This window comes from Sus scrofa, chromosome 11 (genome assembly GCF_054392235.1).
Source record: "Sus scrofa isolate SSC_HxYL_T2T_F1_AM1 chromosome 11, Sscrofa_HxYL_maternal_Yorkshire_Landrace_v2.0, whole genome shotgun sequence".
NCBI classification, from domain to species: Eukaryota; Metazoa; Chordata; class Mammalia; order Artiodactyla; family Suidae; genus Sus; species Sus scrofa.
Genome location: NC_139393.1, coordinates 34670238 through 34694910, shown reverse-complemented (window position 1 = coordinate 34694910; position 24673 = coordinate 34670238). Strand labels below are relative to the sequence as shown.

Below are 24673 nucleotides of genomic sequence, written 5' to 3'. Positions count from 1 at the left end.
CCTCCTGCTTGGTTTTTGTTTCTCAGGATTTATGCAATTACTTTTATTGCACCTTATTTTTCTTGTTATTTACTAATAAATGTTTTATAAATTGTACCAAGACCATGGTATGCCTTTTGTAATGGCACATTGTTTTCTTCCTCTATATAAACAGAAGCAGCTCTATCTGCGGGTAATGGATTTTTACGATTTTTAAAAACATTTTTTCACCATCTGCATTATATGAATTCTTTAAGATAAGCATGTATCAATTTTAAAATAGAGTGGTTTTCTTAAAAATTAAAAGTGAGGAAAAAGAAGAAGGCAAGAAAGAAAGAAAGAGAGAGAAAGAAGGAAAGAAGGAAGAAGGGATCAAAGAAATATGTCAAGAAGTTGACAATAGTAAATTTTTGATAGAAGAATTGACTGGGAGTTCCTGTTGTGGCTCAGTGGAAACAAATCTGCCTATTATCCATGAGGATGCAGGTTCAATACCTGGCCTTGCTCAGTGGGTCTAGGATAGGTGTTGCTGTGAGCTATGGTGTAGGTCACATACGTGTTTTAGATCCTGCATCTCTGTGGCTGTGGCTGAAAACTGTGGCTCCAATTCGACCCCTAGCCTGGGAACATCCATATGCTGTGTGTGTCCTAAAAGCAAAAACAAAACAAAACAAAACAAAACAAAACAAAAAGGAAGTATTCATTGTTATTTTCTTTGTAATTTTGTGTAACTAAATTTTTTTCTATTGATTTCTAAAACAAAATTTTTCTACTTCAGAGTAACAAGTCAGTTAAGTGTTCATAAATAAATGGGGATATAATCAAGCTGAATACATTATAATCATAAGTGTTTAAACAGAGATTTTGCTGCATAGAAACATATCTAAAATGATCTCTGAGAAGTAATTGTGTCCCCTACTTTAATATGAAAACTGCAATGATGTGAGCTTGTTTTCTTAATTTGATTTTAAAGATCAATGTTGTATTATTTAATAGAAGTTATCTATAAAATTATCTTGAAGTCTCTATTGAAGATATTATGAGTTAAAACAAAGGTAAAAAATTGCTATTTTTAAAATTGGAATATAAATTCCTTGATGTAAAAGAAATAAGAAAGAAAAATTTGATTGTTGGTCTCTGGATTCTAAGTAGAGGATGCAGATACAAGTATTAGGAAATAGTTTAACCTCTTTTATATTATAAATAAATAAATAAATAGTTTGTTTTAATATATAATCTATCACCCAATAAGACACAACAATAGAATGTCATACATTCCCAGTGGTAGGTGTATAATTGAAAACTAATAGTATCTTTTTTAATTTAAACATTTTAAAAATATTTTCAAAAAAAAAAAAAATATAATTGATTTACAATGTTGTGTGAATCTCTGCTATACAGCAAAGTGACCCAGTCATACATGCTTATACATTCTTTTTCTCATATTATACAAAAATATTTTTAAATCTTTGTTCCAGCATCAAATGAGTGACAATTTAAATATTATCCTGAACATTTAGTGATAATTTTATCTATCTCACATTCTTTAATTCACTGATGTGCATATTTCTGTAAAGAACATATTTACCCTGTATTTTATATTACAATTAATGTAAAAGCAGAGTACATACTAAAAATGTTTTGTAATCTTTATTTAAAAAGTCCTCTTGGAGTTCCTCCTGTGGCTCAGGGGTTTAAAAATCCAATTGCATTGGCTCACGTTGCTGTGAAACTGGCAGAGCAGTGTAAAGAGTCTGTCCTTGCTGCAGCTGTGGTATAGATGCTTTGGGTAGGATGGCCATTTTCATGGTATTAATACTTCCCACCCAGGAGCATGGAACAAATTTCCGTTTCTTTGAATCCTCTTTAATTTCCTTGATCAATATTTTATAGCTTGCAGCATATAAGTCTTTCACCTCCTTGGTCATGTTTATTCCTAGGTATTTAATTTTTTGTGGTGCAATTTTAAAAGGTATTGTATTTTTGGTCTTCCTTTTCTAATATTTCATTTTTAGTATACCGAAACGCAACCGATTTCTGAATGTTAATCTTATATCCTACTATTTTTCTGGATTCATTGCTCAGTTCGAGGAGTATTTGCTTGGAGCCCTTGGAGTTTTCTATATATATAGTATCATGTCATCTGCATATAGTGACAATTTTACCTCTTCTCTTCCAATTTGGATATCTTTTATTCCTTTTGTTTTTCTGATTGTTATAGATAAGACTTCCAATACTACATTGAATAAAAGTGGTGACAGTGGGTATTTTTATCTTTTTCCAGATTTTAGTGGGAAGGGTTTCAGGTTATCCTCATTGAGTATTATATTTGCTGTAGGTTTGTCATAAATAGCTTTTATTATGTTAAGGTATTTTCCCTGTATACCCACGTTCGTAAGAGCTTTTATCATGAATGGATGTTGGACTTTGTCAAATGCTTTTTGTTGGCATTTGTTGAAATGGTCATGTGGTTTTTCATTTTTCTTTTGTTAATGTGGTAATGAAGTTGATTGATTTTCATATGCTGAACCATACTTGTGAACTTGAGATGAATACACTTTGTTGTGGTGAATGAAATTTTTTTATATGTTGTTGCTTCAGTAGGTTAAATTTTTTTGAGAATTTTTTTGTTTATATTCATCAAATTGACCTATAACTTTCTTTTTTGCTAGTACCTTTGTCTGATTTTGGTATTAAGGTGATGGTGGCTTCACAGAATATCTTTGGGAGTGTTCCTTCTTCAAGCTTTAGGAAAATTTCTAGTAATCAATTGGTTCAATTCATTTAGTTCTTCTTGATTCAGATTTGGTGGGCTGTCTCTACAAAGTTGGCCATTTCTCCTAGGTTGTCAAATTTGTTTACATATAATTGTCCATAATATTCTTGTGTTTTTTTGTGTTTCTGCATTATCCATTGAGATTTCTCTTTTTTCATTTCTTATTGTGTTTATTTGAGGTTTTTCTCTCCCCTTCTTGTTGAGTCTGGCCAAAAATTTGCCAATTTTGTTTGCCTTTTCAAAGAACCAGTTCTTGGTTTTATTGATTTTTTTCTATTGTTATTTTTGAATCTCTTTTATTGATTTCCTCTTGGATCTTTATGATTTCCTTCCCTCTGCTGACTTTAGGTTTTGATTTTCTTCCTTTTCAATTCATTTAGGTGTTGTTAAGTTTTCTATTTGAGATTTTTCTTCTTTTTTGAGGAATGCCTGTATCACTATGAATTTCCCTCTCAGCACTGCTTTTGTGGAATCCCAAAGATTTAGAATATTTGTATCTTCATTATCATTTGTCTCAAGGTATTTTTTTAAATTTCCTTCTTGATTTCCTCATTGACCCATTGGTTTTTTAGTAGCATGTTGTTTAGCGCCCATATGGTTAATTTTTTCTCATTTCTTTTCCTGTGGCTAATTTCTAGTTTCATGCCATTGTGTTCAGAGAAGATACTTGAAATAATTTTTATACTCTTAAATTTGTTGAGGTTAGCTTTGTGCCCCAGTATGTGGTCAATCCTTGAGAATGTTCCATGTGCACTTGAGAGGAATGTCTATTCTGATATTTTTGGATGCAATGTCCTGAAAATGTCAATTAAGTCCAACTTTTCTATTGTGTAATTTAGAGTGTCTGTGTTCTTATTGATTTTCTGTCTAGAGGATCTGTCCATTGATGTGAGCGGGGTATTAAAGTCTCCTACTATGATTGTATTCCCATAAATTTCTCCTTTTATGTCTGTTGGTATTTGTTGTAGGTATCTGGGTGCTTTATATTAGGGGCATATATATATTGATGATTGTAATATCTTCTTAAATGGATCCTTTCATCATTAAATAGTGTCCTTGTCTTTCTTTATGGCCTCCATTTTAAAGTCTGTTTTGCCCAATATGAGTATTCCAACTACTGCTTTCCCATCTTTTCCACTGTCATGAAATATATTTCCCCAGGCCCTCACTTTCAATCTATATGTGTCCTTTACCCTAAGATGAGTCTCTTGTAGATAGCATATTGTAGGCTCTTGCATTTTTATCCAATTTGCCCCTCTGTGTCTTCTTGTTGGAGCCTTCAGTCCATTGATATTTAAGGTAATTATTGATAAATATGTATTTATTGCCACTTTAAACCTTGTTTTCCAGTAGATTCTATGTTTCTATTATGTTCCCCCCCCTTATTTTTGGCTTGGATCATTTCCGTTTATTTTATCTTTGTGTAATTTTCTTTTTAGTATTTGTGAATATAATGTTTGGTTTTGATTTGAGGTTGCCTGTTTTTCAAGTATGCTACTCTATTCATGTATCTGCTTGCTTTAGCTTAATAGTGATATAGGCTCAAACAAAATATAAAAAAAAGGAGTCTTGATTTTCTTATTTTCCTTCTCCACATTCTATGACTATGAAATCATTTTTAACATCATCATGTTTGTCTTTTTGCTGTTCTTTATGTTTATTATCATTTTTACAAATAGGTTTTTAGATCCCTTTAGATCTGTATACCGGCTTATGTGATTTCTTTCCAATTGTGATTTCCTCCATCCTCTTCCTTCTCCCTTCTTTTTTATTTAGAGAAGCCCTTTCAGTATTTCTTTCAGAATGAGTTTAGTATTGCTATACTCTTTTAGCTTTTGTTTATTAGAGAAATTCTTAATTCTCCTTTTATTTTAAATGATATTCTTGATGTGTACAGTATTCTAAGCTGCAAATTTTTCCCTTTTAGAACTTGGAATATATCTTGCCACTCTTTTTTGCCCTGTAGTGTTTCTGTAGAGAAATCAGCTGATAGCTTTATGGGGGTTCCCTTATAATTAATGATTTGTGTTCCTCTTGTGCCCTTTTGAATTCTATTTCTATCTTTAATTTTTGCCATTTTTATTATAATATATTTTTATGTGGACCCATTAGGGTTCAGTTTGTCTGTTCTTGCTGTATCTTGATATCTGTTTCCTTTAGATTTGGAAAGTTTCAGGCATAATTTCTTCAAATATATTTTTAATGCCCTTTTTTTTTTATTCTCCTTCTGCAATCCCTATTATGGGTAATTGGTCTACTTTATATTATCCCATAGTTCTCTTATATTGCTATCATGTTTTTTCATTTGGTTTCCTATCTGCTGTCCTGTTTGGGCGATTTCCATTATTCTATCTTCCAAGTCACTAATTTGTTCCTCTGCATTATTCGTTCTGCTCTTTAATGTCTTTAGCTCAGTTCGCATCTCTGGGGATAAATTTTCTAATATTTCTGTGCTCTTCTTTATATTTTCTAGTTCCTTTCTAAGGTAATTGCATTACTGTTTATATCTTCTCTTAATTCCTTCCTATTCACCCTTATTTCCTTCAGTATTTTCACTATCTCCCCTTGAACTCAGTGTCTATAAGACTACAAGGGTCTGTTTCATTGTTTGCCACTTTAGTTGAATTCTCCTGTTCTTTTAACTGAGAATGGGTCCTGAGCCTCTTCATTTCACTTACATTTTTCTTTTTCTTTGAATTTAGGGAAACTAACTACTGTAGTCTTGAAGGACTATTTCTATGCAAGAGCACCACTTTGTATTTTATGGGAGGTTACTATTTATTTTTGGCATGAGAGTTTGGATATTTGCTGTCTATTTCTTTGGTGTGAGCAAGCTGTTATCCCCCTGAGTGTATTTCCAGGGAGATGGAGGCAATGGGTGTAGCCAGTAGTCAGTGACTGGTTACTGGGCTCTTGACAGTATCAAGGAACTTCAGGAAGGTGGCACAGGCTACTCTTAATTGCAGGGCCCTGGGAAGTGGCCATGAGACCCATGCAGATTTAGACACTGCCTGGAGCATTTGGCAGTTGCAGTGGCAGAGTGTGTGAGTTCCCAGGGGTGTGTGATGGTGGGTGGTTGGTTGCAATGTTCTCCACTGTGGTACATTCTGAGGTGATTGGGGCCACAAGTGGTGCCCATGCAGGGACCTCTAGTGGGGGCAGTGAGTCAGAGATAACTGAGGTAGTTTGCCCTGGCCACCTGTAGACCACACAAGAAGCACCCTGTCCTTTTTAGCCCATGCAGGATGTACTGCAAAGGCTGCTCCTATAAGTAACAGTGATCAGTCATGTGTGGGCACTGCCCAGAGTGTTTGGCAGTGGCAGCAGCAGGAAGGGTGTGTTCCCGGGGGAGTGATAGAAACAATGGGTGGTGGTCGGTTACAGTGCCCTCTTTTTTCCCAACCTCTGAGGTGACTGGGGATGCAGGTGGAGCCTGTTCACAGATCCCTAGTGGTGGTGGGCCGCATCTCCCTGTGGTGTCTAGGATGACTTCTGTGGTTTGTCCCTGCCACATGGAGATCACACAAGAGGTTCCACATCACAATTAGCCCCCCACTGCCCTTAGTCCACACGAGGTACCCAGCCACCTGTATCATGCACAAGAGCCACTCAGTTTCCTGTAGCCCAAGCAAAGTTTCCCCACCCTCTGAGAGTCCACATGTAAGCAAGGAAAGACATTCCTATTGTGATCTGCCCATTCTCCTCTTGCCCTCCCCAAGAATGGTCCCTGTGGGCCCAGACCTCCTTCTGGGTTCCCTTGGCTGTGGCATTATGCTCTCCTGCCCATGGCACACTGCTTCCTATCTCCTCAGGCTGTCTCAACACAGCCAACCTTGGAACTGACCTCTGAAGCTTGAGTCTCAGCACCCAGCCCCCACCTGAGTGTCTCAGGCTGTGCTCTCCAGGGAAGGGTGTGATGGTGCAGAATTCATTTTGCTTTGCCCTCCTCAGTCCAGCTGCTGCACTTTTCATTGCAACTTTGAGGTCCCTCCATTTCATTTGATTTCCCTGTTGATTAGGTGGCTTCCTAGGGTGTGGGTTCCTTTTTCCTTTCACAACTCCCTCTCAGGAGTGCTAGTCCCATCTTGATTCCTTTTATCTCTCTCTCTCTCTTTTTTTTCTCTTTTGTTCTACCCAGTTATGTGAAGGGTTTCTTGCGAGGTAAGTTCTTCTGCCAATGTTCAGTAGATGTTCTGTGCAAATCACTGTACATGTAGTTATGTTTTTTGTGTGTTTTTAGGAGAAGGTGAGCATGATACTTTACTCCTCCATCACCTTGATCCTTCTCTCCTGATTTTCTTAGCAAATTTCCAAGCCATGTCTTTCTTTACAATTGTGTGCTCCCTACTCAACACTGTAATTTAACAATGAAAAATGACATATATGTCTTCACTCTTTTGGTGTTTTTTCTCTCTGTGTTAATAAAATATCCTCAATATTTAAATATATAACATGTATACTGCAGATAACTTTCAAATGAAAATTTTAAAATATTGACCTAATATAGTAAAAGTTAGTTCAGAATATATATCTACAAAATGTTAACACTGAGGACTATTTTACTTTTATATTTATTCTTTAACAATTCTTGCTACAAAGACAGACAAGAAACTCTTAAAAATGTGTATGTGGAGCATTTATTATTATTTTTTTTAATTCCTTGTAGTAAGGCAGGCTTTTATGTTCACAAGATTATTTCCCCCTGTATTCCCCCACTCAATCTGGGCTGCCACAATCAGACAGACAGAAAGTGTGAGGATGCTTTCTTCTTGCATAGTAGTGGAAACCTGAGTAGCAGACAGTAACTTCTCCAGGCCTTTCAAATAGATGCATTTGGAGCATTTATTCCTAAATGAAAAAGGGATAACTTCCCATTCTAATAGGAGAGATGCATATAATGTGTTCACAGAGAGAAAGATCACTTGTTTGGTATCCAACAGATAAGGTTGTTCCTTTGCAACATTTAGATATTTTATTACTTTTATTAATAGAAATGTCATCTGTTGAGAGTAGGAGGCTTGGGGTTGGTTAAGGTTAAAAGAATACAGGGAAGCTTTGAAATAGATCTTGTGGGAGGGTGAGAGTAGATTGAAACAGAAATGTAATGAAAGTTATAACTTTCAAGTGCTTTTGATGTTGGTGAATTTTAGAGTGTTCAAGATCTGATCAGCTTCCATGATAATTTCACCAGAACTTCTTGGCTTTCCAGATGAAAACATAAGAAATTGACTAGTTAGGGGTTGCCTAGCATAAAGATATTGCTATACAGGTACGATGAAGCATTGAATGATCAAGGGCACTTAGAATATGGACAGGTGTTATTGAAATTATCTACTGTGAAATATGAACTGGATGAGAGAGGAAAGAAGGTTTACATTTGTGCAGTACAGAAATACAGACACACATCATTCAAATTTAATGCTGTTTTTTGATGTTAGTATGTAAATTGTTTTCTTTTGGGGTAATTTTTTTCTTAGTCTGACATTTGCATTATTATGTTTATGTATTCATTTATTTTTGTACTTTTGGTTTTAATAGCAATATCAATTTTTGCCACCTTTTCATTGCAATGGATAACTTAAGAATAGTGCATAAAATAGCAATGAACAATTTTACATTTTTCAAGTGATATGTGGTACCTGATTTTAGAACATTCTCTGATTTTTGTGTGTTTTCCTCCCTAACCACTTATTCTTCCTCCCCTTTCTAGAGATAACCAATATCCTGATTTTATGTGTTCAATGTCTTTGGAATTATGTTTTATTTTACAGATTGTATGTGGCTTCTATACTACATAGTCTATATCCCTGATAGGTATGTTTCTAAAATGCATTTTGTATTTGTAGGCAACTTGGTTCTTTTATAATCATTGTGGCTGTAAGATTCATGCAAGTAATTGTGCATAGCTGCAGCTTATTTATTCAAGTTATTGTTATTTATTTATTATATATTGTTATTTAATTGTTATTTATTTTATGTAACAGAAGTAATTAGGTATTTTTAAATTGCATGTATCATTTACATTCTTAAAAACTACTGAGAACTGCAGAGAATTTTGGTATATATATGTATGTAATAGCTATCAAATTCGTCATATTGGAAATGAAAACTGAGGTATTTTGTAAAATTTTATGTCTATAACAAAATCGATAAATTTATCATGAAATCACATTACATAACAATATAAATTACATAATTTTATAAAAACAATAACACTTGAAAACTAGTAAAAATATTAGCACTGGTTTATATTTTTAAAAATCTCTTTAACATCTGGCTTAATGTCTGGCTAATATTTGATTCTCCATTTAAGTCCTTGCAATAGAAACACCACTGGAAGTAAATAAATAATAGAAGTATATAAATAAAATATAGCCTCATACAGATCTGTTATTGGAAAACATAGGGTAATTTTAATAGCCACTTAAGATAAATGAGAATATTATTTTTTAATACTGCACAAAATGCAAAACATAGTAGCTTTTAAGTCATTTTCATTGTGAATCTGAAGCTATGTAAGTGAACTTTTTACCCTCTTATCCTAAAATCTATTGATCTATCTTCAACTTCAAATGAATGGTTACCATACATCACTCCAAAGCATAATGCACTTGTCCTTTGAAAAATTCAGTTCTGAGTTAGGAAGATCTTCCAAATGTTAACATATGTCATTAAAAAATATTAAGAATTCTATTTCCCAATATCATTACAAACTTCATCAGTAAAGTCTTTAAATAATAGAAAACTAGCAAACTTCCAATGTTGGACAAAAATTTCCTAAAATTCTAATATTTCAGGTCAAATTTTATCAATTGCAACAAATATCTTAATTTATTTCTCCTGAAGTAGCAGGCTCACATAGTTTTTTTGAGAAAATGAATATCAAATATTAAATCTAAATACCCATATTTAGGTTATAGTTTTCTTTAAAATAAAAGAATGGAAAAATTAGCTAATTCACCTGTAACTTAAAAAAAATCATACAAGAGCTTTTCCTTGATATAAACACCTTATTGTAGTATTTAACCAAAATTTTTATTCATTTATTTTTTTCTTCAGAATTTTAAAAACATTTACTGAAGGAGTGATATTTAATGACATTAAAATTTGTTACTGCTCTGTTGAAGACATTTTTAATTAAAACTTTTTTCAGGTAAGGACATGGTAATGAGCAATACAATTACAATTACAGTTACAATTACAATTACAATTAGAGTTTCTCCCCAGGGAGAAAGAGATTTTAGGCAAACACAAGACCTGGGGTCCTGAACCAGGAAGATAAGCCCCAAAACATTTTGACTTTGAAGCCCACAGGAAAGACAGAAGTCTGTGGGGAATAGACTCTCCACTCTTAAAGGGTGCACTCAAAATCTCAAATGCTCCAGGACAGAAAAGTAATAGTAATTTGAAAAGAGCTTGTGTCAGATCTACCTGTGATCTTGGAGAGACTTCTAGAGAGTCAGCAGGTAACTGGGGGTTTCTCTGGGGCTATAAACACCAGTGGTAAACATTGGGGGAGCTCAATTTACAACTAGAACACTTATGCTGGCAAGCTCCATTTGGGAAACTTCTCTTACCCTATCGCCATCAGAACCCAGTCCTATCCACCATCCTGCTGGCACCAGTATTGGGACATCTCAAGCCAACTAACAAGGTAGAGGTAGAGCTCTGCTCACCAGCAGGCCAGTTGACTTAAGTCCCCCTGAGTCCACAGCCACTCAGGGACTTGGCTCTGTCCACCAGAGAGCCCAAGACACAGCCCTTCACACCAGTGGGCCAACACGAGCCCTGAGTGAGACTAGTTTACCTACAACTGGGAAGGCAGTAGCCACAGAAAACCCTGGGCACTGCCCTCTGCTACAAAAGGTCAACATACCAACATGTGTATACTCAGGACTCTGTAGTCAGAGACCCTGGGACATGACTCTACCTATCAATGAACTGGTATTAACCCCAAGACCTGGCTTCACTCATCAGTAGGCAGACAAAAGTCATGGGTTTCACTGTGTCCCAGTACTACTTACCAGCTGGGAGACACCAGTCCTAGTCCATCATAGCCTTACAGCCTACTGTGTTGAGATTCAAATCACATATTTTCAGGTCAACACCAGCTCTTGTACAACTTGGGCTACTCATCCAGCCTCTTTAGAACAGGCCCTCACCATTGCAGACTGGTACCAGCTCCAGGAACCCAGGACCTTGGCTCTAAGTATCAGTAGGGAAACACTAGACTCAGGGCCCCTTGGGTCCAGGACTTGCCCAACAGTAGACTAACACCAGTTCTGGGACATCTTGGACTATTCAGCTAGTTGTTCTGGCATCCAGCAGGCTAACACCAGCTTTGAGACACACCAGATACAATAGCCAGCTTTGTCATGAACTGGCCCCACCAAATAGCAGGCAGATACTAGATACTGGACCTCAAGTCTAAAACCACCCATCCTGGAAAATGGCCCAATCAACTGACTTCAGCAAAAACTCTGCAGGTTGGAAGGGAGTGGCATGATATATTTAAAGTAATGAAAGGGAAAAACCTACAGCCCACATTCTCTCCATGATATGACTTTCATTCAAATATGATGAAGGGATCATAAGTTCTACAGAAAAGCAAAAATTAAAATAATTCAGAAGCATCAAAATACTTTTATAAGAAATGTCAAAGCGACTTTTTCTAGGTAGAAAAGGCCACAATGAGAAATATGAATATTATAAAGCTAAAACTCATTGGTAAAGACATCTATACAGTTAAAGTAGTAAAATAACCATGTAAAAAGCTAGTAGGAATGCAAAAGTAGTAAAATCATCTACATTCTCAATAAATATTCCAGGGATATTAAAGACACAAAGATGTTATGTATGTTGTCAAAAACAGTAAATGTTGGGGAAGTGGGAAAAAAAAGCAGAGTATGTAAAATGTGTTTGAACTTAAGAGATCAGCAATTTAAAATAATTACTTATACATAGAGCTATTGTTTGTATAAACTACATGGTAACCACAAACAAAAAACCTGTAATAGATACACATACAAAGAGAAAGGATTCAAACATAATAATAAAGGTAGTCATCAAATAATAATGTAAGAGAGGAAAAGAACAAGAATGGAAACAAATGAACTACAAGAATGTTCAAAAACAGTGAAAAAATAATGATAGGTACACAGGTATCAATAACTATATTTTTAAAAATTGATTAAATGCTCCAATAAAAAGATATCTGAGGTTGAATGGTTATATATGCCATATATATGCTTCCTAAAAAAGACGTGCTTCAGATTGAAAGACATGCACAAACTGAGGGTGGAGAATGAAAAAGGTATTCTATGTAATGGAAATGAAAAGAAAGCTGGGTTATCAATACTTTTACCAGAACAAATAGACTTTAAAATAAAGACTGAAAAAAAAGAGACAAAGAAGGACAATAAATAATGATTAAGGGGTCAATCAAAGAAGCAAATATAACATTGCAAATGTATACATGCACCTACCATAGAACATGTAAATACATGAAGCAAATATTAAGAAACAACAAGGGAAAATTGACAATAACACAATATTAGTAGGGAATTTAACCCCTTAGTTACAGCAATGGATAGATCATCTACACTACACACAAAATCAATATAAAAAACCTTGGTTTTAAAGCAACACTTTAGATCAAATATACTTGATAAATAATTAGGAAACATTTCATCCAAAAGCAACAGAATTCACATTCTTTTCAGTTTCTTATGGGACACTCTCTAGGATAGATTGCATTTTAGGTCACAAAATAAAGCTGAGTAAATTAAAGATTAAAATCATATCAATCATCTTTTCCAAATACAACAGTATGTGACTAGAAATCAGCTACAAGAAAAAATAAGCATAAAAAACACAAACACATGGAGGGCAAAAAATATGCACTAAACAGCCAATTGTCACAGAATAAGTAAAAGTCGTCTCATCATCTCAATAGATCCACAAAAAGTTTTTGACAAATGTCAACATAAGTTTATGATAAAAATTCTCAATAAAATGGGTGTAGGGAGAATATACCTAAATATCCTAAAGACAATATATGACAAACTCATAGGCAATATATCAATGGTGAAAATCTAAAAGGACTTCTAAAGTAAAAAAACAAGACAAGGTTGCCCATTCTTAACCATTTTCATTTAAGCATTTAAGACAGTATTGGAAGTTCTTGGCCCATCAGTTAGACACACACACACACACACACACACACAGAGAAAGTAATGAAATAAGTATCCAAGTTAGAAAGGAAGAAATAAAACTGTCAGTGTTTGCATATGACATAATACTATATATAGAAAATCTTAAACATACTATAAAAACTATTATTACTCAATGAATTCAGTAAAGTTGCAGAATATAAAATTAATATATAGAAATCTGTTGCACTTCTACATATTGACAAAAAATTATCAGAGAAATGAAGAAAACAATTCCATTCAAAATTGCATCAAAAACAATAAAATACCTAGAAATAAATCCAACTAAGAAGAAAAAATAACCACACTAAGAAAACTGTAAGACAATGATGGAAAAATTGAAAATGATAGAAATGAATGGAAATATATACCATGCTAATAGGTTAGAATAATTAATGTTGCTAAAATGAGAATACTCCAAAGGCAGATTGTAGATTAATTCAATCTCCATCAAAATACCAATGGCATTTTTTTTTCACCAGACTGGATCAAATAATTCTAAAATTTGTATAGAAACAAAAGACCAAATAGTCAAAGAAATCTTGAGAAAGAAGAACAAAACTGAAGGTATCATGCTCCCTTATTTTAGATTATACTACAAACCACAGTATTCAAAAGTGTGTAGTACTGGCACATAAACGGATCTATAGATCAATAGAATAGAATAGAGAATACAAATATAAATACACATTTATGTGGCCAATTAATCTACAACAAGCAGTGCAAGAATATACAATGAAGAAAAGAAAGGACTTCCCATTGTTGTGCAGTGGAAACAAATCTGACTAGAAACCATGATATTGCAAATTTGATCCCTGGCCTTGCTCAGTGGGTAAGGATCCAGTGTTGCTGTGAGCTGTGGTGTAGGTCACAGATGCAGCTTGGATCTGGCATTGCTATGGTTCTGGTGTAGGCTGCCAACTACAGCTGTGATTACACCCCTCACCTGGAATCCTCCATATGCCATGGGTGCAGCCCTAAAAAGAAAAAAAGACAAAAAAAAAAGAAAAGAAAAGATAGGTTCTTCAATAAATAGTATTGGGAAAACTGGACAGCTACATGTAAAAGAATTAAAGTAGAACATTCTGTAACACTACATACAAAAATAAATTCAAAATGGACTAAAGACTTAAATATAAGACTGGATACTCTAAAAACCTTAAAGAAAACAGACAGAACAGGATTTTATATAAATCCCAGCAATGATTTTTTTTTGATTCATCTCCAAAAGCAAAGTAAAAAAAAAGCAATAAAAATGGGAACTCCTTACTTGTACACATCTGTGTAACTGTGTCACCATTCTGTACAGTGGAAAAAAAATTGTATTGGGGAAATAACAATTAAAAGAAAACATCTTTCACAGCAAAAGAAACCATGAACAAAACAACTTCTGGAACCTCCAGAAATGGAGAAAATATTTGCAAATGACATTACTAATAAGGGATTAATGCCCAACATATATAAACAGCTCATACAAATCAATAAAAAATACAAACAATATGATTAAAAAATAGACAGAATAACTGAATACATGTTTCTTTTTCCATGAGAAAATGCAGATGGCCAATAAACACATGAAAAGTTATTTAACATCACTAATAATCAGGAAATGTAACTGAAAACCACAATGAGATATCACCTCACACTTTTCAGAATGACTATCATCAAAGAGAACACAAACAACAAATGGGGAGGATGTGGAAAAGTTAACCCTCCTACACTGTTGGTGGGGATGTAAATTGGTGCAGGCCTTGTGGAAAACAGTATAGAATTAAAAAAAAAAAAACTGAAAAGAGAAACATCATATGAACCAGAAATTCCACTCCTGGTATACATCTGAAAACAACAAAAATACTATGCCCCCAATGTTCATAGTAGAAGCATTTTTGATTGCCAGAGTAAGGAAGCAAGTTAAGCATCCATCAGCAGATGAATGGATAAAGAAGAGAAGCTGTGAGATGCACAGTGGAATACTACACAGCATTGAAAAAGAATGAAATTTTTCTGTTTGCTGAAACATGGATTGACTTGGAAAGCATTATGCTAAATGAGATAAGTCGGACAAAGACGATTACTGTATGATATTTATATGTGGGATCTACCAAAATGCAACCAACTAGTGAATAAAGCAAAAAAGAAGCAGACTCATGGATATAAAGAAGAAACTAGTGGTTACCTGTGGAGAGAGGGAAGGGGGGCAATATGGAGGTAGGGATAAAAATGAGGATTATGGGATTTTATGAACTCATGTGTGTGAAACATTTGAAAATTATAAAGCACTATAGAATTTAAAGAACCTTTCACTCAATTAGAAAAAGCTTAAAGAGAGCTTTTTATGCTCAAATTTATACTCTTTCCACTTGACAGTAATGCTTCATGCTGTACTTTATTCAATGACTGTTTCTCATTCTGCTACTAGATACTAAATTTCCTGAAAATAGCAACTCTATACAATCTGGTGCTATAAAAAATAAACTACAATATCCAATCTATATCAGGCTTTAAATATCTATATGTTTAATCAATAAATTAGTACATCAATACATATGTCCATCAAAAAGTGATAAGGAAGCAAAGTGTTCTGGTACAAATTAGATTTTTAATGTAGATTACTGGAAAAGCAAAGGAACTTTATTTACTTTCAACTTTCTAGAAATATTATACTTCTGATCATTATCTCCCTATCAGTCCTCAACCATATATTAATTTGCCTTCATTAAAACACTTACTGACATTGAAACAATTACTGTTAGATATATTTATGATTTGTAATAATATATAGTACTTATAATGTATAAAATGCTAATTTATAAAATTTATAAATTACCCATCCAATGTAATTTTGAATAAAAATTTTATCATTATATTTTGTTCAGAAATTTATATTTGTGAATTATAGTAAGAATGGGGTTTATGACAAAGTTAATGGCTATTTGGACCTGCAGTATGTGATAGTGTAAGGCAAGAAAAAAATGAATGGTACCAATTTTTTTTAGTATCTAGAAAATGCCAACTCTCCAACTTTTATTAACTCTCTATTTATGGACAAACGAGATATTTAACAAATTTTCTCAAGGTCTTACAACTTAGCCAAGAAAACTGGATTTAGATTCAAATAACAACTTGACCTAAAGATTTTCAAGATAATGTGTCCAAAGGATGAAAAAAAGAAGAGTGGAGTACAAAAAAGGAACATGTAAAGGAGAGAAATATAATAGAAAATTAAAAGGTTGAAATATTGTTCTTTCTATTTGTCTGCTCTTTTAAAAGTTTTTGCCAGTCTCGATTACCAACTTCACAGCATTACATTCTGCCCAGTGATAAATTAAATAATAACACCTTTTTAAATTTATTTTTTCCCAGTGTACAGCAAGGGGATCAAGTTATCCTTACATGTATACATTTTTCCCCCACCCTTTGTTCTGTTTCAATATGCGTATCTAGACATAGTTCTCAATGCTACTCAGCAGAATCTCCTTCTAAATCTATTCTAAGTTGTGTCTGATAACCCCAAGCTCCCAATCCCTCCCACTCCCTCCCTCTCCCATCGGGCAGCCACAAGTCTATTTGCCAAGTCCATGATTTTCTTTTCTGTGGAGATGTTCGTTTGTGCTGGATATTAGATTCCAGTTATAAGTGATATCATACGATATTTGTCTTTGTCTTTGTGATTCATTTCACTCAGTATGAGAGTCTCTAGTTCCATCCATGTTGCTGCAAATAGCATCATGTCATTCTTTTTTTTATGGCTGAGTAGTATTGCATTGTGTATATATACCACATCTTCCGAATCCAATCATCTGTTGATGGACATCTGGGTTGTTTCCATGTCCTGGTTATTGTGAATAGTGCTGCAATGAACATGCGGGTGCATGTGTCTCTTTTAAGTAGAGTTTTGTTGGACAGTATTTCGCCAACTCAGGAGCTGTCAAAATACTTCTTACTTTTTATCCTATCATGTATCCTAGTCACATATCCTAGTCTGAATTTATTAATATACTGATGAGAAAAGCCATTTATGGTGATTGAAGTAAACAAGTAATACTAATAAAGAAAAGTAGATAAAATAATTCTGATTTGCCTACTTTTGTTATATTTCTGTATTACCAAATTCCTGGGCTATACTTTGCATGTGTCATAACTTAATGCATCATCATGAAGTATCTGCATGGATATGACTCCTATCTAACTTCACGTTGTAAATCATGAAACAAGAACTATAGCTAGAACATACAGACAGTCATCTGAATGTAAAAAATTTTTATCTTTATGTTTGTAGTGAGATATTAATCATTATAGATTTGCCTTTCCGTTTGCCACCCTTCAACTTTCTTTTTTTTTCTATTACCCTTTTTATCAATTGGTTAAAAAAGGTAAACTGGTACAGCCACTATGGAGAACAGTTTGGAGATACCTTAGAAATCTATACATAGACCTTCCATATGACCCCGCAATCCCACTCTTGGGCATATATCCAGACAAAACTCTACTTAAAAGAGACACATGCACCCGCATGTTCACTGCAGCACTATTCACAATAGCCAGGACATAGAAACAACCCAAATGTCCATCGACAGATGATTGGATTCGGAAGATGTGGTATATATACACAATGCAATACTACTCAGCCATAAAAAAGAATGACATGATGCTATTTGCAGCAACATGGATGGAACTAGAGAATCTCATACTGAGTGAAATGAATCACAAAGACAAAGACAAATACCGTATGATATCACTTATAACTGGTATCTAATATCCAGCACAAACGAATATCTCCACAGAAAAGAAAATCATGGACTTGGCAAATAGACTTGTGGCTGCCCGATGGGAGAAGGAGGGAGTGGGAGGGATTGGGAGCTTGGGGTTATCAGACACAACTTAGAGTAGATTTACAAGGAGATCCTGCTGAATAGCATTGAGAACTATGTCTAGATACGCATATTGAAACAGAACAAAGGGTGGGGGAAAAATGTATACATGTAAGGATAACTTGATCCCCTTGCTGTACACTGGGAAAAAATAAATTAAAAAAAAGAAATCTAAAATAGTCAAAATTCATAGAAGCAGAAAATACAATAGTAGTTACCAGGGTCTAAGGTGGGTGGGGCAAAGAGGAGTTGTTCAATGGAGTTAAAGTTTCAGTTATGTTAGATGAATAACTCCTAGAGAGCTGCTTACATAAGAGTTCCTACATGTGCAATTCGAAATTTGTTAAGTGTGTTCATAGCATGTTAAGTGTTCCTACCAAAAAAGTAAACAAATGCAAAGGAACACAAGGAAACTTTAGGAAGTGTTGGATATAACTGTTGCCTTGATTGTAGTGATGGTATCATGGTATTTGTGTGTGTCCAAAGTCATCAAATTGCACATAGTAAATATATGCAGTTTTCGTGTATCAATTATACCTCAATAAAGCTGTTAAAATGGAAAAAAAAATACTGTCCAAAATGAAGTCCCTAAAATTATGCTTAAATTCGTCAAAATTCATTTTTCTATTGAATATACTTAAATAATCTCTGACCTGACATTATCTGTTCACAGAATAACAGAATGTTAACTGAACACAGCCAAGTCCCCTCTCCAAGTAAATCAACTCCTCTTTTTTAAAAAAATGCTTAATTATGGTGAAATGATACTTTAAGTGCAATAAAAAAATTTATCTTCAAGAATCTTCAGGTAAACTCTTAAAGTGTGAATTTTATTAGTACACTTAAAAGATGCACATTGTTGAGGCTTATACCATCTGAGCTTAAGTAGTGTAAAAACCACCTAGACTATTATGGAATTTCAATTTGATATGATAGCAGTTGGGTTCACATTTTATAATATATTCCACTCCACTTTTCTTTGCAACTGGAGGCTTTAATAATGCTGATTTTCTCATGTTATTTTTATTTTTAGTAGTATATAGGATCAAAAGGAGATAAATAATTTTAATGGGACCGCTTATCAGGAAACAGAAAAGTCAAGTATCTAGATAAAGTTGTTGAAAGTTGTGTGCTCTTTTTCTAATTAAAGTAACAAGTCAAATATGTTAGTTTCACTAGCTGAAATATCTTCACTATGTAGAGAAACCTGACATTTTCATGCACAATCAGTTTGAGCACATGTGACTACCTTGATTGATTAATGTAATAAAAACCAGTGCAGCTATAAAAAACATTCCAATCAGTCTTAACAGGAAAAAAAAACTACAAAAAATATTGAGACACAATTTTAAACAAAATGGAATACTTACAGAGAGTTGATACAAACACATTTGCAAGCATTTTACGTGAAATAAATAAGTGATATTGTAAATGAAAGAAAAAATCAGGATCAATATAACCATACACTTTGGTTATATGAAAGTGTTAACCAGCTATGAATTAGGCTTTATCATATGCTATGGGCAAAATTACTCATGCCCAGTTGCAACTAACTTTTTCTTACTGTACAGAAGTGTAGTTAACATAAACATAGATCAATCTCAGTTGCATTGCTTCTTTTAACAGGTATGAAGCAAAGCTGTATTTAACTTCAGAATTCCCTTTTATCATCACATTATTATTTGTCTAAAGCTCATGGTATCATCCTCTTTCTGAAGTTTCCTATATATAATAACTACATTTTATCAGTTATGACATTTCACTTAATATTTTTCTCCTACAATCATCAATGAGTCATTTATTTGGTTTTTGGATATTGGCTCCATTGTCTTAAGCACTGGAGAAATAGAGTATGTCATCAGAACAAGTGATCTGTTACAATAAAGTTTATAATTAAAACAGACATTAAAATAGTAGCCACTTATTTAAGTAATTATCAGTGCAGATGTGCTGTAAGGAGGAATACAGTAGGAAATGAGTGCATGAAATTAGGGGAAACTAAACTGATTCATTATAGTTCACTAATGCTGTCCTGAGAGATGTGACTGATGTTTTATTTCAGATATATCTGGATAAACAGTATAGAAAGAATACAGAGGAGTGAGAGAACCTCTTTGTTATCTGATGAGACAGCTAAAAAGGTCATTAAAATGATGACTAAGTATGTTCGGAAGAATAAGTTAAAGGGAGGAAAAACTGTGCCTGAAGAGAAGATTTACAGAATAGATTATTGTAGATTGGAATAGACAACAATTCTGATTCATTCATTTAGTCAGTTATACTAAAAAAAAAAAAAAAAAGAACCTTTCTTAAGTTCTATATTACTATAGAACATGTCTATCTCACTTACTAGGCAAGAGTGACCAGACCTAAGAGGAAAGAAGAAAGGAAAAAAGATGGAACAAAATGTGGAAGAGCATGAGAAAATACTTGGAGTAGGAATAAATAGGTTCAGGTTAAATGAATACACTAAATTAAATGAAGAAAATAAATTCTAACCTAACTGGGCAAAACATTTTCCCAACTGCTCTGTGTGTGTAGTTACCAGTCATAGAGGCCTCCTGAAAACCAAAACCGAGTAAACTACTTCTTTCTTTTCTTTTTTCATTTTTTGGTCTTTATAGGGCCACACCCATGACATATGGAAGTTCCCAGTTTAGGGACTGAATCAGAGCTGCCAGGCTATGCCACAGCCACAACAATGCCACATCCTTAACCTACTCAGCAAGGCCATTGATTGAACCCACATCCTCATGGACTATAGTTGGGATGTTACTGCTGAGCCATGATGGGAATTCCACAAATAAACTATTTTTTATGTCGCTGTAGTCAGTTCCATTTTGTTCCAATATTTTCCTCAATTTATTGCTAAGACTTTATGCATTAAGTGATTATAAACACATATATGGTTACATATATATATATATATTTCTGTGTATATGTCAAAATTTTGAAAATATTTTCACTCAACTTTTAAGACTTGAAAAACGGAAGCTTTAATAAAATGCCTATGAGGTATGCTGGGAGGAGCATGGGCACTAGTCCGTCAGCTATGTTGCAATGTCAGGTTTACACATCTCTTCATCATTCTGATCTCTAAAATCATGATACTGTTTATTGCAATATTGGTGTGATGAAAAGAATGGATTGTGTGTGTAAAATTCTGGACTAGAAATATGCATAGAATGTGTAACTATTGTTATCACAACAAAAGAAGCATGTGTGTCCATTTTTCCATTTAATAATTTCAAATAATTTATAAAGAGTGGCAAGTTAAATTCTTTCTGTCTTTGTGCATTGTGACTCACACCATACATAAAGACAATTAATACAAAGAAGCATAACATGGAATTTAATGTCTATGGTTTTTGTTAACTTTCTTTTTAAAAAATTGTAATTCATGAATTAATCTGTAGTTTTTTTATATAATATCATATCTATTTTTTTCAATTTCCTTTACTCCAGGGTAGATATTTTATATAAATAGATGAAGTACTACTTAAACTCTTCTCCAAATATACCATTTGGCTGTAAAATTATCATCTTTAAAAAATTATATATAGTGCACTTTACACTCTATAATAAAATAATCAAATTTCACACACCAATAAATTTCATGTTTCCCTTATGTTTAATATGTTTTTGTATAAACTTGAAGCACATTAAAGTTTTTTTGTGGTTAATAAACTTTTTAAAGAAACAAGCTCTTTTACATTGTTTTCAAACCAATAAAATTAAGGTATATGGGAGTTTCATTCCTAATAACCAAAGTGTAACAATGTATGTCAGCTTGAACTGTCATAACAAAATTCCATAGACTGGATATTTTAAACATCAGAAATTAATTTCTTCACAGTTCTGAAGGCAGGAAGTCTGAGATTCAATAAGATCAAGTTCTACTGGAAGCTCTCTTCCTGGCTTGTAGAGTCCTTATCACGGTGTCCTCACATGAAGGAGACAGACAGCTCTGGAGTCTCTTCCTCTTCTTATATGTGCACTAAAACCTTCACTGGCTCACCTCAACCTGATTCTCTCCTAAAGGTCCCACCTCCAAACACCATCACATTGGGAGTTACAGCTTCAATATATGGAATTCAAGGGGAGAATACAGCTCAGTCCATAGCATTGTTCCATATTCAGAACTCTCAAACCTGAAACAGGTAAAATAAATATAAGTAAATAACCAAAGGATTAAAATTTTGCCTTAGAGTGGTTATCATTTAATCCATGAGCACTTATATAAAAAAAGTAGAAGGGGGGAAAAGGGTTGTTTGTATAGAAATCTATAGAAATTTCAATTAAATTTAAATCATTATGTCTACATTTTGCATACCATGTTATAGATCTCAAAGTACTTTCAAAGATATTATCTCTTTTACATAACTAAAGTGATAAAGCTGCTTTAGAATTTTCATTTTTTTCTTATTAATATTCAGATTTCAAAAAGTCAGTTTCTTAGGATTATAGTGTTGTTTTTGGGTACCTAAAATCCAAAGAAATAAGTAGACAAGTCCCCTGTTCTGAATCTTTGCTCTTTTAAAGTTGACGTTAATATAGCCTGTCATATTAAAGGACATTTTGAGTTGAGATGAAAACAGCCAGGCAATCCTCTTACTAAAGATCTCCTAGCATAATCCTTTCCCATGTGCAGGTGACAAATTGAACTGAAGCTCCAGTTCTAAGCAGAGTCCTGCTCTTCATGACATATAGGTCAAAATGATAATTTTTATCTAAGAATTCACTCTTTACACAGAAGATCAGTCTCTGTCACTTTCATGGGTGTTTTATTTGATGTATTTCTGTGGATGCTTAATATCCCCTGAAAGAATACATTTCCACTTCCTTTTATCTAAATAATTTAATATTTATAGGCAGAATACAAATTGTAAAATGCAAATAGTCCTAAAAAAATCACATTTCTATATGTACTATGTGAATTTTCTTCATCTAATGTTTACAGATTCTATAAGTACATCATTATCAATACTTTATTAACATAAATTTGTTTTTTTAATAATTTTTATTTTTTCCATTATGGCTGGTTTACAGTGTTCTGTCAATTTTCTACTGTACAGTAAGGTGACCCAGTCACACATACGTGTATAAATTCTTTTTTCTCACATTATCTTGCTCCGTCATGTGACTAGATATAGTTCCCAGTGCTATACACAGGATCTCATTGCTTATCCATTCCAAAGGCAATAGTTTGAATTTATTAACCCCAAATTTCCTATCCATCCAACTTCCTCCCCCTCCCCCTCCCCCTTGGCAACCACAAATCTGTTCTCCATGTCCATAATTGGAGGTACCTTAGAAAACTATGCATAGAACTTCCATAGGACCTAGCAATGCCACTCTTGGATATATATCCAGACAAAACTTTCCTTGAAAAAGACGTATGCACCCACATGTTCATTGCAGCACTATTCACAATAGCCAAGACATGGAAACATTCATCAACAGATGAATGGATTAAAAAAGTATTAATATAAATTATTTTACATCAGTGAATCTCTTACAATAGGATTATGAGTTGCTCTATGATTTGAAAGTTTAATTCTCCCTCTGAAAAAAGAAAGGTCATTTTTGATACTTTTACCAAATTGTGGTTCTGATGAAACTAGGAAATAATGCAATCCAATTAAAGAAAATGATTGGAGCATATATTTTAAAAGGCTCTTATGTGGAAGTATTAACATTAAGAGTAGATTCAGCACATATTTTCCATTTATTTTTTAAGAAGGATTAAACACATAAAGTAACTTGCTCACTTGAAAGTCATTCAGATTCTTAGAAAGTTCATGAATCACAATTTAATTTACAAAGTATGAAATGCTGTCATTCTAATACTTTATAGTGGATAATCCTATTTCTAGATATATAAAACTGCTTAAATTTTGATTTAATAATAGTTGAGGAGCAAAAAAATCAAAAGACCTAAGTTTACTAATTTATTTTTCTAATTGAATTGTCTTTAATCTTAGTTGTTTTAGAAGGTCATTACATTAACAACTAGGGCAGAAAATGAAGCTAATAATTATTAAGTTAATTTCAACAATGAATGAAATCATGTGTCAAAGGAGCATATTTACACTTCCTTGCACTTTCAGTGCATTCATAAAAAATATTTAAAGATTACTAAAGGCTTCTTTTATTTTAGAAGATAATATTAAATCTTAGTATTAAAAGTTAGAGATTATTTCATTACATTTTGTATAATTAGAAACTTGAGTCAAAAATTCATTTCTTGATTAAAATAATTGCTGTTAATGAAATGACTTGTCTTATGTCCCAACTCCAATTCACCACATGTCCTTTTGTTTTGCCTGTCCCAGACCTTCAAGCACATTCCTTACTTGCATGAATAATCTCTTAGAATCACTTCCAGACTTTGAAAGTCACATAGAAAAGGGCATTTATTAAAGAAAGTAATCAAGACTATGGGATTTTCTTGGCAGTCCCTGATCTGAAAAACCTCGAGTGTGACAAAGGTTTGGATGGAAATTCAAGGAGCCAAAGCACTGCCAAACCTAAAGTTAATGTTCTTATGTGGTTTTCAATTTATATTTAACAAATGTTAAATTTTTGTACATGAAAACATGTCAGATTGTGTCAAGGCAACTCAAAAGGCATCAGATCAGAATTGGCCACATTTTGATTCTCAGAATTCTGACTGTGGGATGTACCTGCCTTGTGATGCTGACCAGTTTATCTTGCCTCTCACACTGTTCCCTGGACTGCAACTTGGGGATAAAAGACCTGACTCATTATGTTGCTATGAGGATCGAATGGTCCAAGCCACATGTGCCTATTCTGCCCTATAAGAGTATGTAAGC

The 24673-nt window shown here is 33.6% G+C and overlaps 1 non-coding gene across 1 annotated transcript; it reads right to left on the bottom strand.

Annotated features, from left to right (window-relative positions):
• Positions 1-7455: 7455 nt before the first annotated feature.
• LOC146398610 (small nucleolar RNA SNORA31) lies at positions 7456-7588 on the bottom strand. Its single transcript, XR_014820155.1, has one exon. It is a non-coding gene; the product is annotated as a small nucleolar RNA SNORA31 (small nucleolar RNA).
• Positions 7589-24673: the final 17085 nt, after the last annotated feature.